Source organism: Pseudophryne corroboree, chromosome 6 (genome assembly GCF_028390025.1).
Source record: "Pseudophryne corroboree isolate aPseCor3 chromosome 6, aPseCor3.hap2, whole genome shotgun sequence".
Taxonomy (NCBI): Eukaryota; Metazoa; Chordata; class Amphibia; order Anura; family Myobatrachidae; genus Pseudophryne; species Pseudophryne corroboree.
The window spans coordinates 166,749,643-166,766,711 of NC_086449.1; positions in this window are offsets into that span (position 1 = coordinate 166,749,643).

Sequence of the window (17,069 nt, forward strand, 5' to 3'; positions counted from 1 at the left end):
GTCAGTGCATCAGTGCACGAGAGTCCTGGGAAAAATGGTGGCTTCTTACGAAGCGATTCCATTCGGAAGATTCCATGCAAGAACTTTTCAGTGGGATCTGCTGGACAAATGGTCCGGATCGCATCTTCAGATGCATCAGCGGATAACCCTATCTCCAAGGACAAGGGTATCTCTCCTGTGGTGGTTACAGAAGGCTCATCTTCTAGAGGGCCGCAGATTCGGCATTCAGGATTGGATGCTGGTAACCACGGATGCCAGCCTGAGAGGCTGGGGAGCAGTCACACAGGGAAGAAATTTCCAGGGCTTGTGGTCAAGCATGGAAACGTCTCTTCACATAAATATCCTAGAGCTAAGGGCCATTTACAATGCCCTAAGTCAAGCAAGGCCTCTGCTTCAGGGTCAACCGGTATTGATCCAGTCGGACAACATCACGGCTGTCGCCCACGTAAACAGACAGGGCGGCACAAGAAGCAGGAGGGCAATGGCAGAAGCTGCAAGGATTCTTCGCTGGGCGGAAAATCATGTGATAGCACTGTCAGCAGTGTTCATTCCGGGAGTGGACAACTGGGAAGCAGACTTCCTCAGCAGACACGACCTCCACCCGGGGGAGTGGGGACTTCATCCAGAAGTCTTCCAAGTGATTGTAAACCGTTGGGAAAAACCAAAGGTGGACATGATGGCGTCCCGTCTCAACAAGAAACTGGACAGATATTGCGCCAGGTCAAGGGACCCTTAGGCAATAGCGGTGGACGCTCTGGTAACTCCGTGGGTTTTCCAGTCGGTATATGTGTTCCCTCCTCTTCCTCTCATACCAAAAGTACTGAGAATCATAAGAAGGAGAGGAGTAAGAACGATACTCGTGGCTCCGGATTGGCCAAGAAGAATTTGGTACACGGAGCTGCAAGAGATGCTCACGGAGGACCCGTGGCCTCTACCTCTAAGGAAGGACCTGCTCCAGCAGGGACCTTGTCTGTTCCAAGACTTACCGCGGCTGCGTTTGACGGCATGGCGGTTGAACGCCGGATCCTGAAGGAAAAAGGCATTCCAGATGAAGTCATCCCTACCCTGATCAAGGCCAGGAAGGATGTAACTGCAAAACATTATCATCGCATTTGGCGAAAATATGTTGCGTGGTGTGAGGCCAAGAAGGCCCCTACGGAGGAATTTCAACTGGGTCGTTTCCTACATTTCCTGCAAGCAGGATTGTCTATGGGCCTAAAATTAGGATCCATTAAGGTTCAAATTTCGGCCCTGTCGATCTTCTTCCAAAAAGAACTGGCTTCAGTGCCTGAAGTTCAGACGTTTGTCAAAGGGGTACTGCATATACAGCCTCCTTTTGTGCCTCCAGTGGCACCTTGGGATCTCAATGTAGTTTTAGGGTTCCTAAAATCACATTGGTTTGAACCACTTGCCACAGTGGATTTGAAATATCTCACATGGAAAGTGGTAATGCTGTTGGCCCTGGCTTCAGCCAGGCGCGTATCAGAATTGGCGGCTTTATCCTATAAAAGCCCTTACCTGATATTTCATTCGGATAGGGCGGAATTGAGGACTCGTCCTCAATTTCCCCCTAAGGTGGTTTCAGCGTTTCACATGAATCAACCTATTGTGGTACCTGTGGCTACTAGGGACTTGGAGGACTCCAAGTTGCTGGACGTAGTCAGGGCCCTGAAAATATATGTTTCCAGGACGGCTGGAGTCAGAAAATCTGACTCGCTGTTTATACTGTATGCACCCAACAAGCTGGGTGCTCCTGCTTCTAAGCAGACGATTGCTCGTTGGATTTGTAGTACAATTCAACTTGCACATTCTGTGGCAGGCCTGCTACAGCCAAAATCTGTTAAAGCCCATTCCACAAGGAAGGTGGGCTCATCTTGGGCGGCTGCCCGAGGGGTCTCGGCTTTACAACTTTGCCGAGCAGCTACTTGGTCAGGGGCAAACACGTTTGCTAAATTCTACAAATTTGATACCCTGGCTGAGGAGGACCTGGAGTTCTCTCATTCGGTGCTGCAGAGTCATCCGCACTCTCCCGCCCGTTTGGGAGCTTTGGTATAATCCCCATGGTCCTTACGGAGTTCCCAGCATCCACTAGGACGTCAGAGAAAATAAGAATTTACTTACCGATAATTCTATTTCTCGTAGTCCGTAGTGGATGCTGGGCGCCCATCCCAAGTGCTGATTGTCTGCAATACTTGTATATAGTTATTGTTACAAACAAATCGGGTTGTTTATTGTTGGAAGCCATCTTTTCAGAGGCTCCTACGGTTATCATACTGTTAACTGGGTTCAGATCACGAGTTGTACGGTGTGATTGGTGTGGCTGGTATGAGTCTTACCCGGGATTCAAGATCCTTCCTTATTATGTACGCTCGTCCGGGCACAGTATCTTAACTGAGGCTTGGAGGAGGGTCATAGGGGGAGGAGCCAGTGCACACCAGCTAGTCTAAAGCTTTTACTTTTTGTGCCCAGTCTCCTGCGGAGCCGCTATTCCCCATGGTCCTTACGGAGTTCCCAGTATCCACTACGGACTACGAGAAATAGAATTATCGGTAAGTAAATTCTTATTTTCTCCTCCTGAGTTAAAGATGCTAAATACCAGCAACATGTTTTGTTTGGTATCACAGTCCTCCCTTATGGTGACTTCTGCTGAGCTCCAAGCAGCCCACCGCTGCCATCTACGGGTTAACTAATGTGCATGTCAAAAGCCTTCTCATTGTGTTACAAGACAGCGAGGATACAGCAAAAGCTGAAATGGTCTATGATGCGTCCCCACTGACAGCAACGTGGACCAAACCCATAGCTGAAACAGTGCCTTTTGTCTCCTATTAGACAGCTGCAACCATGTCTTTACTCAAAATGACATGAAATGGTTAAACCCACAATTAAAATGCCAACATTATTAAGTAAAAATACAGTACAGTAATTTATGCAATTTAAACCTTAATTTGTGGTACTTATCACTTCTTGGGCATCCCCTTGAGTTCTTTAACTGGAGCAGATGTGCTAAGCTTTGGAGAGAGATAAAGTACCAGCCAATCGGCTCCTAACTACCATGTTACAGGCTGGGTACACACCTGACCGATATGGGACCCACCTTTGAGCCGACCAAGATACACACTTGAATTTGCATTTGAATTTCTCTTACGTCCTAGGGGATGCTGGGGTCCATATTAGTACCATGGGGTATAGATGGGTCCACCAGGAGCCATTGGCACTTTAAGAGTTTAACAACAGTGTGGGCTGGCTCCTCCCTCTATGCCCCTCCTACCAGACTTAGTTTAGAAAATGTGCCCGGAGGAGCCGGTCCCAGCTAGGGGAGCTCTACAGAGCTTCTTTAATAAAGTTTATTTTAGAGTTTTTTTATTTTACAGGGAGGCTGCAGGCAACAGCCTCCCTGCAGCGAGGGACTGAGGGGGCGAGCGTTGTCCGCCCTGCGGGGTCTGAGCCACTGTCTCCGCTGACTGAATACTGAGCTCCAGAGGGGATAGATCGCTCCCTGCCACAGGGGAACGCTCACCCCAGCAACATGCCGCCACCCCCTTGTAGAGCTGAAGTGTGGCTAGTGAGTCGATGTGAAGATGGTGGCTACAGGGTAGGAATGCATTACTAACCGCTCTGGGGGCTCAGTGGTACATTGTGCGGCACTGTGAGGGGCGCCCTGAGCCGGCGCCTTGACCCTACACTGACCAGAAAGCCTGTCGGGGTCCTTGGATCTCACCCAGCAGAAAATCCTCAGGCCAGTATAATCTTGGAAGAGCGGGAAGACAGCGCCATTAGGTGGGCAGAGCTACTTCTCAAAGCGGACGCAGCAGCGTTCAGCGCCATTTTTCTGCGTGCAGCTCACTGCCAGTGGATGAACATGTCCCTCCAGAGCAACTCCAGCTATCTGTACGGTACCAGGGGGTTGTAGAAGGGAGGGGAGGCTCTGTATAGACTGTGTCACCTATTAAGGGACACAGTCAGCGCGGGTTAAGGGTCTCCCTATACCTATATAGCGCTGTGTGTGGGTTTGCTCCAATCTTTGTCTATCTGTCATTCTTGGGGGGGGGGAGAAACTCTGTCTGCCCAGTACCCTGTGTGTGTGTGGGGTGTACAAGCAAATATGTCTAGAGACTGTCTCATATGCTGCAGAGGATTTATCTTCTCCGGAATATCCCATTCCATGTAATCAGGATTACACTGTTGTAGTGCAGATCCCAGCTAGAGAACAGGAGTGGTTAGCCTCTCTTAGGGGGGGCTATTTCTCAGATTTCTGAAAGGGTTGCAAGGACTGAGCATGCAACTCGGGTATTGCAGTCCTCTATGGCAGTATGGTCCGATACTGCTCCCTCAGGGCCCCCTGCGGTACATTCTCACCAACGTGCTCTTGCCCAGATTATGCAGGATGACACATACCGATTCTGACACAGCAGACGGTGATGGGGATGTGTCGCGGGGGACGGCATCACTTGCTAAGGGGGTGCAGTTGATGATTGAGGCCATGCGTGATGTGTTACATATTTCTCTGACGTCCTAAGTGGATGCTGGGACTCCGTAAGGACCATGGGGAATAGCGGCTCCGCAGGAGACTGGGCACAACTAAAGAAAGCTTTAGGACTACCTGGTGTGCACTGGCTCCTCCCACTATGAACCTCCTACCAGACTCAGTTTAGAAAATGTGCCCGGAGGAGCCGGTCACAGCTAGGGGAGCTCTACAGAGCTTCTTTAAGTTTATTTCTCTAACGTCCTAGTGGATGCTGGGAACTCCGAAAGGACCATGGGAAATAGCGGCTCCGCAGGAGTCTGGGCACAACTAAAAGAAAGCTTTTAGACTACCTGGTGTGCACTGGCTCCTCCCACTATGACCCTCCTCCAAGCCTCAGTTAGATTTTTGTGCCCGGCCGAGCTGGATGCACACTAGGGGCTCTCCTGAGCTCTTAGAAGAAAGTATATTTTAGGTTTTTTATTTTACAGTGAGACCTGCTGGCAACAGGCTCACTGCAACGAGGGACTAAGGGGAGAAGAAGCGAACCTACCTGCTTGCAGCTAGCTTGGGCTTCTTAGGCTACTGGACACCATTAGCTCCAGAGGGACCGACCGCATGGAACTGGCCTTGGTGTTCGGTCCCGGAGCCGCGCCGCCGTCCCCCTTACAGAGCCAGAAGCAAGAAGAAGTCCGGAAAATCGGCGGCATGAAGACTTCTGTGTTCTCCAAGGTAGCGCACAGCACTGCAGCTGTGCGCCATTGCTTCTCATACACACTTCACACTCCGGTCACTGAGGGTGCAGGGCGCTGGGGGGGGCGCCCTGAGCAGCAATAAAAACACCTTGGCTGGCAAAACAATCACAATATATAGCCCCAGAGGCTATATATGTGATAATTACCCCTGCCAGAATCCTTAAAAAAGCGGGAGAATAGTCCGCGAAAAAGGGGCGGAGCTATCCCCCTCAGCACACTGGCGCCATTTTTCCCTCACAGTTCCGCTGGAAGGAAGCTCCCTGGCTCTCCCCTGCAGCCTACACTACAGAAAAAGGGTAAAAAAGAGAGGGGGGGCATTAATTTAGGCGCAGTAAATATTATAGCAGCTATAGGGGACATAATTCAGTTAGTCCCTGCAGTATATAGCGCTCTGGTGTGTGCTGGCATACTCTCTCTCTCTGTCTCCCCAAAGGGCTTCTGTGGGGTCCTGTCCTCTGTTTAGAGCATTCCCGGTGTGTGTGCGGTGTGTCGGTACGGCTGTGTCGACATGTTTGAGGAGGAAAATTATGTGGAGGCGGAGCAGATGCCTGTAGAAGTGATGTCACCCCCTGCGGGGCAGACACCTGAGTGGATGGTTTTATGGAAGGAATTACGTGCAAGTGTCGACTCCTTACACAAAAAATTTGATGACATGCCAAATGCGGGACAGCCGGCTTCTCAGCTTGTGCCTGCCCAGGTGTCTCAAAGGCCATCAGGGGCTCTAAAACGCCCGCTACCTCAGATGGCAGACCCAGATGTCGACACGGATACTGATACCAGTGTCGACGACGATGAGTCTAATCTAATGTCCACTAAGGCCATTCGCTGCATGATTGAGGCAATGAAAGAGGTGTTACACATTTCAGATTTAAACCCAGGTACTGTCACAACTGAGGGCCTGAGCTGACGGGAGGCAGCCTCAGTTGTAGGGGCTGAGATGTACCGGAACCTGGGAGGTTGTATCAGACCCCTGGACATGTAAGTAACATGAATAATAACTGCCCGAAGGCGTGACCACGACAACTTGGATAAAAGTCAATGATGTTTATTATGACAACTCCGCAACACAGCAGCAGTAAAAGAAAACATAAAAGTCAGCAAAGAATAAATACAGTTCCTGGGTACTACAGGGTGGCAGGAGCCACAGGGCACTGGTAGTGTGAGATAGTTCTAATAATCTTCTAGATGGAAAGTCCTTACCAGGCCCGACTGTAGCAATGGAGATAACCCAGGATTGTACCAGCTGGTGTTCCAGGAAAAGCTGGGCTGCTGTAGATAAAACGGCTGCTGTGGATACTGGCTGGAACCAGACTGTTGTTAGCACGGAGTGGATACTGGCTGGAACCAATTAAATAATAAATGAACTTGGGAGCGATGAAATATGAGCTGAAATGTAGAGCTTGAGAGCGGAGAAATAATAATACCGGTGGAGAGTGGTAAACTGTAGAAAGGACACCGGCCCTTTAAGAGAAGCTGTACTCTGCTGGAAGCTGGGCTGGAAGCAGGTAATGTTGTAGCTGGAAACAGATGAATCCAAAATGGATCGGAGAGTCAGGCTACACCGCAGGTGGAATGCTGGTGCGGGTCTCTATGGTGGAAGTCTTGAGACAGGAGCTGGAACCTGGAAGACAATCACAGGAGAGAGACAAACAGGAACTAGGTTTGACAACCAAAGCACTGACGCCTTCCTTGCTCAGGCACAGTGTATTTATATACAAAAGATTGGCGCTCTACAATACACACACTATATGTGGTTGGATTCAGACGGCTGCTCACCAGTTGTGGGCGGGCTGCCCCAACAATGGATCAAAGTAAGTGTGAAAAAAGAAAGAGTGGGAGCGCAGAATGAATCCAATATATTGTTTTATTTAAAATATTAATATGTCATCCACATAAAAATGCAATACATGAACTAGCCTAAGAATAAACAATTGATATTATATAAATGTAAACGAGACTGCCATATCTCCTAAACAAATATGAATAAAAAACCTTTAATAAACCCTAGTTAGGGCTGCATTAATGCTTCATGAAAATCAGCCGTGCGTCCACGAGCTGAAATGATTGTAAAAAGGAGACTGATAAAAAGTGCCTCTGTTATAAGTCACTGTCCTCCTTATACACAATAGAATCTCATTGGTAAAGAGTGTCCCAGTACTGGACTTGCGGACAACCGTGCTGTAGTATTATGTGGCAAATGGATAGTGATGGTCAAATTCACTTTGTGGTATATCACCTGATGTAGAAGCCTCTCCGTCAAAGGCGCTGTACTGAGCCGGGTTTGCAGCGGCTCTGTGCAGTGAACGTACAGCTGGTCTCGTCACCGGTGAACCATCCAGATGAACACGGTTGTTTAATTCTGCTGAAGGATGCTGTACCAGTCTGGATATGCAACAGTGTAAAAAGACTGGAGCAGCAGATTCTCCGGCCGCTGGTGGAAAAATCCGTATTAATTGCGGCTACGGTCCACTCGATGCATGCGGCTCACAGGGTGTCAGGAGAATATAGCAGTCCAAATGAGGTCCTTCAAAGGAGTACCTTAACGCGTTTCTCGGCCCACAACGCTGGCCGTTTCATCAGAAGGAAGACCGTAGCCGCAATTAATACGGATTTTTCCACCAGCGGCCGGAGAATCTGCTGCTCCAGTCTTTTTACACTGTTGCATATCCAGACTGGTACAGCATCCTTCAGCAGAATTAAACAACCGTGTTCATCTGGATGGTTCACCGGTGACGAGACCAGCTGTACGTTCACTGCACAGAGCCGCTGCAAACCCGGCTCAGTACAGCGCCTTTGACGGAGAGGCTTCTACATCAGGTGATATACCACAAAGTGAATTTGACCATCACTATCCATTTGCCACATAATACTACAGCACGGTTGTCCGCAAGTCCAGTACTGGGACACTCTTTACCAATGAGATTCTATTGTGTATAAGGAGGACAGTGACTTATAACAGAGGCACTTTTTATCAGTCTCCTTTTTACAATCATTTCAGCTCGTGGACGCACGGCTGATTTTCATGAAGCATTAATGCAGCCCTAACTAGGGTTTATTTAAGGTTTTTTATTCATATTTGTTTAGGAGATATGGCAGTCTCGTTTACATTTATATAATATCAATTGTTTATTCTTAGGCTAGTTCATGTATTGCATTTTTATGTGGATGACATTAATATTTTAAATAAAACAATATATTGGATTCATTCTGCGCTCCCACTCTTTCTTTTTTCACACTTACAGTGTATTTATACCTGCAGCAAGGAAGGGATTGGCTAGGCAATTATGCAGATTAACAATACTGACAACAGATTGGAGGAAATGATCAGCTGACAGAATCCAAGATGGCTGCGCCCATGCAGACACTTGGAGGGAAGTTTGGTTTGTAATCCATGTGGTAATGAAAACAGTAATGGCGGCGCCGGCCACTGGAGACAGGAGACGCCAGGCAGACAAGTGCACATCCAACCACGCGGACACAGCGGAGGCCGCGGCTGACGTAATCCACTCTGACACTCTGCATGCAGAAGCTCAGGGACGGCGGCGGAGGCTGCGGGAGACGCCATGCCAGATGTATTATGGCGTTACTGTGACAGCGTCTCAGAGAGACAGGAGAGGATGCAGGAATGTGAACATTAGGATAACAGATGGGATCCGGTGCTGGAGCGCTGAGCCAGCCTTAGGAGGCATCTGATGGGTAAGAAATGGCGTCCAGATACCCGGATCGTGACAGCACCCCCCCTTTAGGAGTGGCCCCAGGACACTTCTTTGGCTTTTGAGGAAACTTGGAATGGAATCTCCAGACCAAGGCAGGAGCATGGACATCAGAAGCATTGGTCCATGAACGTTCCTCAGGGCCGTAACCCTTCCAGTCAATAAGATATTGTAGTTGACCGTAACGGTGACGTGAGTCCAGGATCTTAGCCACTTCATACTCAACGCCTCGTTGAGTTTGGACTTTCGGAGTTGGAGGAAGTGAGGAATGAAACCGATTCAAGATCAGCGGTTTCAACAGGGAAACATGGAATGTCCTGGGTATTTTTAAGAAGGGAGGCAACTGGAGTCTGTAAGCAACAGGATTGATGACTTGTTCAATCTTGAAAGGACCGATATAGCGAGGTGCAAACTTCATACTGGGAACTCTTAACCTCAAATTCTTCGTGGATTACCATACCCGATCACCCACCTTGAGAGCAGGAACTGCTCGACGCTTCCTATCCGCAAACTTCTTGTACCTGAACGATGCCTTGAGCAGAGCTGATCGTACACTCTTCCAGATATTGGCAAACTGATGCAAGGTGATATCCACTGCGGGAACAGAAGTTGCTGGAAGCGGTTGGAACTCAGGGACTTTAGGGTGGAATCCAAAGTTAGTGAAGAATGGTGTTGAAGCAGATGAAGAATGATACTGGTTGTTATGACAGAACTCGGCCCAGGGAAGTAATTGAACCCAGTCATCTTGAGAGGAGGACACATAGATGTGGAGGAAGGCCTCCAAGTCCTGATTCACCCTCTCGGTTTGACCATTGGTCTGAGGATGGTAAGCCGTGGAAAACTTTAGCTTGACTTGGAGGACTTGACATAAACTTCGCCAGAATTTGGCTGTGAATTGAACTCCTCGATCTGAGATAATTTCTTCAGGAAGACCGTGGAGTCGGAAGATCTCTTGTATGAATACTTGAGCCAACTTGGAAGCTGACGGAAGACCGGTGAGAGGAATGAAGTGTGCCATCTTGGTGAACCGGTCAACTACCATCCAGATGGTATTGAACTTGTTGCACATGGGTAAATCTGTAATAAAATCCATCGACAAATGGGTCCAAGGTCGACGGGGAACAGATAGTGGAACCAGTTGCCCCGCAGGCGACTGGCGGGATACCTTATGTTGAGCACACTTTGGGCAAGATGCAATAAACTCCAAGACGTCCTTTTTCAGAGTTGGCCACCAATAGGACCTAGAGATAAACTCCAGGGTTTTTTGGATACCTGTATGTCCGGCAAAACGGGAAGCATGGGCCCAATGCATGAGCTTCTTCCTTAGCATCGGTTTCACAAAACTTTTCCCTGATGGGGGCGTAGAGTCCATCCCTACCGTGGAGAATGCCAACGGATTTATAATAGGATGCTTGTCTGAAGACTCTGACTCATTTTCTTGCTCCCATGAGCGGGAAAGGGCATCGGCCTTGCGATTCTGAGAGCCCGGACAGAACTGGAGTTTAAAGTCGAACCTGGAAAAGAAAAGTGCCCATCTGGCCTGACGAGGGTTGAGGCATTGTGCTCCTTTCAGATATAAAAGGTTCTTGTGGTCTGTAAGTATGGTGATTGAATGAGAAGCTCCCTCCAACAGATACCTCCACTCTTCTAGAGCGAGCTTGATGGCTAGCAACTCCTGGTCGCCAATGGCATAGTTGCGCTCAGCTGGGGAGAACTTCCGGGAGAAGAAACTGCAAGGGTGTAAATGGCCATCTTTAGCCCTCTGAGATAACACCGCTCCTACTCCAACGGAGGAGGCATCCACCTCTAAGATGAAAGGAGAGTCGATGTCAGGCTGTTTCAGGACAGGCGCAGAGATGAACCTTTGTTTTAACAGATGAAATGCTTGCATGGCTTCTTCAGACCACTTGGACGGGTTAGCACCCTTCTTAGTGAAAGCAGTAATAGGCGCCACAATGGTGGAAAAGTCTCGTATAAACTTTCGGTAATAGTTGGCGAACCCTAAGAACCTCTGGACCCCTTTGAGGGTTAAGGGTACCGGCCAATTTTGGATTGCTTGTAGTTTCTCAGGATCCATCTCTAGTCCGGAACCGGACACAATGTACCCTAGAAACGGAATGGACTTGACTTCAAAGACGCATTTCTCTAATTTGCAATAGAGATGATTGACACGGAGACGGGACAGAACCTCTTTAACCCAAAAACGATGTTCCTCTAAATCGTTGGCAAAAATGAGGATATCGTCTAGATAGACCACGACATGACGGTATAGAATGTCTCTGAAGATCTCATTGACAAAATGCTGGAAGACAGCTGGAGCATTGCTCAATCCGAAGGGCATGACGAGGTACTCATAATGTCCGTCACGGGTGTTAAAGGCGGTCTTCCACTCGTCACCCTCACGGATCCGGATGAGATTGTATGCACCTCTCAAGTCCAGCTTTGTAAAGATGGTAGCTCCGCTAACTCTGTCAAAGAGCTCAGTAATCAGGGGTAAAGGATAACGGTTCTTGATGGTAATGTCGTTCAAACCTCTGTAGTCGATGCACGGCCGCAGACCACCATCTTTCTTCTTTACAAAAAAGAAGCCTGCGCCAGCTGGAGAAGAAGAAGGTCGAATGAACCCCTTTGCTAGGTTCTCTTTAATGTATTCCTCCATAGAATGCGTCTCAGGCAGAGACAACGGATAAGTTCGGCCTCGAGGTGGAACCTTCCCTGGAACGAGATCAATCGGGCAGTCCCATTCTCTATGAGGAGGAAGGATATCAGCAGAAGCTTTACTGAACACATCCGTGAAATCTTGATATGGAGGAGGTGGAACATCAGACGACCTGGGGGAGGAAGAACAGACAGGCAATACTTTAAACAAACATGTCTCAGCACAGGAGGAACCCCATGCCAGGATTTGCGTAGTCGTCCAGTCAATTGTAGGATTGTGAAGACGGAGCCATGGAAGGCCCAGGACCACAGGATGTGTGGCTCTTGGAATCACTAAAAAAGAAATAAGTTCGGAATGAAGAACTCCCACTCTCAGACGAACTGGTAGAGTCCTTAAAGAAATAACTGCATCAAAAATTTTGCTGCCATCCACGGCAGTTAAAGAAATGGACGAAGGAAGTCTCTCGGTGGGTAGGGACCACCGTTTAACATAGGCTTCGGTAATAAAGTTCCCAGCTGCTCCGGAATCAAGAAGGGCAATGACGTTCCGATAACGTTGAGCAACTTGAAGCGAGACTGGGAGATTACAATCTTGAGGAGATGGAGAGGAGATCATTACTCCTAGCCGGCCCTCTCCTTGGCGAGCTAGGATTTGGAGTTTCCCGGACGTTTGGGACAGGCATTAATGGTGTGAGACGGAGCCGCACAATAAAGACAGAGAGACTCGGAGAGACGTCTTCGGCGCTCAGCAGGAGTTAAACGGGAACGGCCAATTTGCATGGGCTCATCTTTAGTTGGTGACAGTTGGCGAGGAGGAGGAGCAGAAGATTTTGGAGCAGATGATCTTCCACGCTCAGTTGCTCTCTCTCTGAAACGTAAATCAACTTTCGTGCAGAGTGAGATTAGCTCATCTAACTTAGAGGGTAAGTCTCTGGTAGCTAACTCATCTTTAATACGCTCAGATAAGCCATGCCAGAATGCAGCATACAGGGCCTCGTCGTTCCAGACCAGTTCGGATGCCAGGATCTGGAACTGTATCAGATATTGTCCTACAGTACGTGACCCCTGGCGTAAACGGAGAATCTCGGATGAAGCTGAGGTTACCCGGCCTGGCTCGTCGAAGATGCGCCTGAATGTTGACACGAATGCAGTGTAAGAAGATAGCAGGGTGTCGGACCTCTCCCATAACGGTGATGCCCAATCAAGGGCTGAGCCACTGAGAAGAGAAATAATGTAGGCAATTTTTGTACGGTCACTGGGAAAATTGCCAGGTTGTAGCTCAAACTGAATCTCACACTGGTTGAGAAATCCCCTGCAGAATCTTGGAGATCCGTCAAATTTTGCTGGCGTTGGAAGATGAAGACGTGGAGCAGAAATGGGTAAGGTGGGTGGGGTTATAGCTGGAGTCACTGTGGTTGACGCACCAGACGCGTCTGATCCACAGAGAGTTGTCTGAATCCCATCCAGCCGAGTAGAGAGATCCTGGAGACAGCGGATGATGTGGCCCTGTGCAGCCTCCTGATGTTCTAGTCGGGCTGCCAGTTCTTGCATCGGCCTGGCCGCTTGATCCTGGTCTCCGGCTGGATTCATTAGGTCAGTGCTTACTGTCACAACTGAGGGCCTGAGCTGACGGGAGGCAGCCTCAGTTGTAGGGGCTGAGATGTACCGGAACCTCTGAGGTTGTATCAGACCCCTGGACATGTAAGTAACATAAATAATAACTGCCCGAAGGCGTGACCACGACAACTTGGATAAAAGTCAATGATGTTTATTATGACAACTCCGCAACACAGCAGCAGTAAAAGAAAACATAAAAGTCAGCAAAGAATAAATACAGTTCCTGGGTACTACAGGGTGGCAGGAGCCACAGGGCACTGGTAGTGTGAGATAGTTCTAATAATCTTCTAGATGGAAAGTCCTTACCAGGCCCGACTGTAGCAATGGAGATAACCCAGGATTGTACCAGCTGGTGTTCCAGGAAAAGCTGGGCTGCTGTAGATAAAACGGCTGCTGTGGATACTGGCTGGAACCAGACTGTTGTTAGCACGGAGTGGATACTGGCTGGAACCAGTTAAATAATAAATGAACTTGGGAGCGATGAAATATGAGCTGAAATGTAGAGCTTGAGAGCGGAGAAATAATAATACCGGTGGAGAGTGGTAAACTGTAGAAAGGACACCGGCCCTTTAAGAGAAGCTGTACTCTGCTGGAAGCTGGGCTGGAAGCAGGTAATGTTGTAGCTGGAAACAGATGAATCCAAAATGGATCGGAGAGTCAGGCTACACCGCAGGTGGAATGCTGGTGCGGGTCTCTATGGTGGAAGTCTTGAGACAGGAGCTGGAACCTGGAAGACAATCACAGGAGAGAGACAAACAGGAACTAGGTTTGACAACCAAAGCACTGACGCCTTCCTTGCTCAGGCACAGTGTATTTATACCTGCAGCAAGGAAGGGATTGGCTAGGCAATTATGCAGATTAACAATACTGACAACAGATTGGAGGAAATGATCAGCTGACAGAATCCAAGATGGCTGCGCCCATGCAGACACTTGGAGGGAAGTTTGGTTTGTAATCCATGTGGTAATGAAAACAGTAATGGCGGCGCCGGCCACTGGAGACAGGAGACGCCAGGCAGACAAGTGCACATCCAACCACGCGGACACAGCGGAGGCCGCGGCTGACGTAATCCACTCTGACACTCTGCATGCAGAAGCTCAGGGACGGCGGCGGAGGCCGCGGGAGACGCCATGCCAGATGTATTATGGCGTTACTGTGACAGCGTCTCAGAGAGACAGGAGAAGATGCAGGAATGTGAACATTAGGATAACAGATGGGATCCGGTGCTGGAGCGCTGAGCCAGCCTTAGGAGGCATCTGATGGGTAAGAAATGGCGTCCAGATACCCGGATCGTGACAGGTACCACAAAAAAGGGTATTATGTTTGGGGCGAAAAAACTACCCGTAGTTTTTCCCCCATCTGAAGAATTAAATGAAGTGTGTGAAGAAGCGTGGGCTTCCCCTGATAAAAGATTGATCATCTCAAAAAAATTACTAATGGCGTTCCCTTTCCCGCCAGAGGATAGGGCACGTTGGGAAACACCTCCTAGGGTGGATAAAGCGCTCACACGTTTGTCTAAAAAGGTGGCACTTCCGTCTCCGGATACGGCCGCCCTGAAGGAGCCTGCGGATAGAAAACAGGAGGCAATCCTGAAGTCTATATATACACACACAGGCATTATACTTAGACCAGCTATTGCGTCAGCATGGATGTGCAGTGATGCCGCTGCGTGGTCAGATTCCCTGTCAGAAAATATTGACACCCTAGACAGGGACACTATTCTGCTAACCATAGAGCATATAAAAGACTCAGTCTTATACATGAGAGATGCACAGAGGGAGATCTGCCGGCTGGCATCTAAAATAAGTGCATTGTCCATTTCTGCTAGGAGAGGCTTATGGACCCGGCAGTGGACAGGGGATGCAGATTCCAAAAGGCACATGGAAGTTTTGCCTTATAAGGGTGAGGAGTTATTCGGGGATGGTCTCTCGGACCTCGTTTCCACAGCGACAGCTGGGAAGTCAGCATTTTTACCCCATGTTCCCTCACAGCCTAAAAAAGCGCCGTTTTATCAGGTACAGTCCTTTCGGACCCAGAAAAACAGGCGATGGAAAAGGCGGGTCTTTTCTGTCCAGAGGCAGAGGTAGGGGAAAAAGGCTGCAACAAACAGCTAGTTCCCAGGAGCAAAAGTCCTCCCCCGCTTCTTCCAAGTCCGCCGCATGACGGTGGGGCTCCACAGGCGGAGCCAGGTACGGTGGGGGGCCGCCTCAAAAATTTCAGCGATCGGTGGGCTCGCTCACAGGTGGATCCCTGGATCTTTCAAGTAGTATCTCAGGGGTACAAGCTGGAATTCGAGGCGTCTCCCCCCCGCCGTTTCCTCAAATCAGCCTTGCCAGCAACTCCCTCGGACAGGGAGGCTGTGCTAGAGGCAATTCACAAGCTGTATTCCCAGCGCGTGATAGTCAAGGTGCCCCTACTCCAACAAGGACGGGGTTACTATTCCACACTGTTTGTGGTACCGAAACCGGACGGTTCGGTGAGACCCATTTTAAATTTGAAATCCTTGAACACATACATAAAAAAATTCAAGTTCAAGATGGAATCGCTCAGGGCGGTTATTGCAAGTCTAGACGAGGGGGATTACATGGTATCCCTGGACATCAAGGATGCTTACCTGCATGTCCCCATTTACCATCCTCACCAGGAGTACCTCAGATTTGCGGTACAGAATTGCCATTACCAATTCCAGACGCTGCCGTTTGGTCTGTCCACGGCACCGAGGGTGTTTACCAAGGTAATGGCGGAAATGATGATACCCCTTCGAAAAAAGGGAGTTTTAATTATCCCATACTTGGACGATCTCCTAATAAAGGCGAGATCCAAGGAGCAGTTGTTGGTAGGAGTAGCACTATCTCAGGAGGTGCTACACCAGCACGGTTGGATTCTAAATATTCCAAAGTCACAGCTGGTTCCGACGACACGTCTACTGTTCCTGGGAATGATTCTGGACACAGTCCAGAAAAAAGTGTTTCTCCCAGAGGAAAAAGCCATGGAGCTGTCGTCTCTAGTCAGAAACCTCCTGAAACCAAAACAGGTGTCGGTGCATCACTGCACGCGAGTCCTGGGAAAGATGGTGGCTTCTTACGAAGCAATTCCTTTCGGCAGGTTCCATGCCAGAATCTTTCAGTGGGACCTGTTGGACCAATGGTCCGGATCGCATCTTCAGATGCATCGGCTAATAACCCTGTCTCCAAGAACCAGGGTGTCTCTACTGTGGTGGCTGCAGAGTGCTCATCTTCTAGAGGGCCGCAGATTCGGCATACAGGACTGGGTCCTGGTGACCAAGGATGCCAGCCTTCGAGGCTGGGGGGCAGTCACACAGGGAAGAAACTTCCAAGGACTATGGTCGAGGCAGGAGACTTCCCTACACATAAATATTCTAGAACTGAGGGCCATTTACAATGCCCTAAGTCAGGCAAAATCCCTGCTTCAAAACCAGCCGGTACTGATCCAATCAGACAACATCACGGCAGTCGCCCATGTAAACCGACAGGGCGGCACAAGAAGCAGGACGGCGATGGCAGAAGCCACAAGGATTCTCCGATGGGCGGAAAATCACGTGTTAGCACTGTCAGCAGTGTTCATTCCCGGAGTGGACAACTGGGAAGCAGACTTTCTCAGCAGGCACGACCTCCACCCGGGAGAGTGGGGACTTCATCCAGAAGTCTTCAAAATGATTGTACACCATTGGGAAAGGCCACAGGTGGACATGACGGCGTCCCGCCTCAACAAAAAGCTAAAAAGATATTGTGCCAGGTCAAGGGACCCTCAGGCGATAGCTGTGGACGCTCTGGTAACCCGTGGGTGTACCAGTCGGTATATGTGTTCCTTCCTTTGCCTCTCATACCCAAGGTACTGAGAATA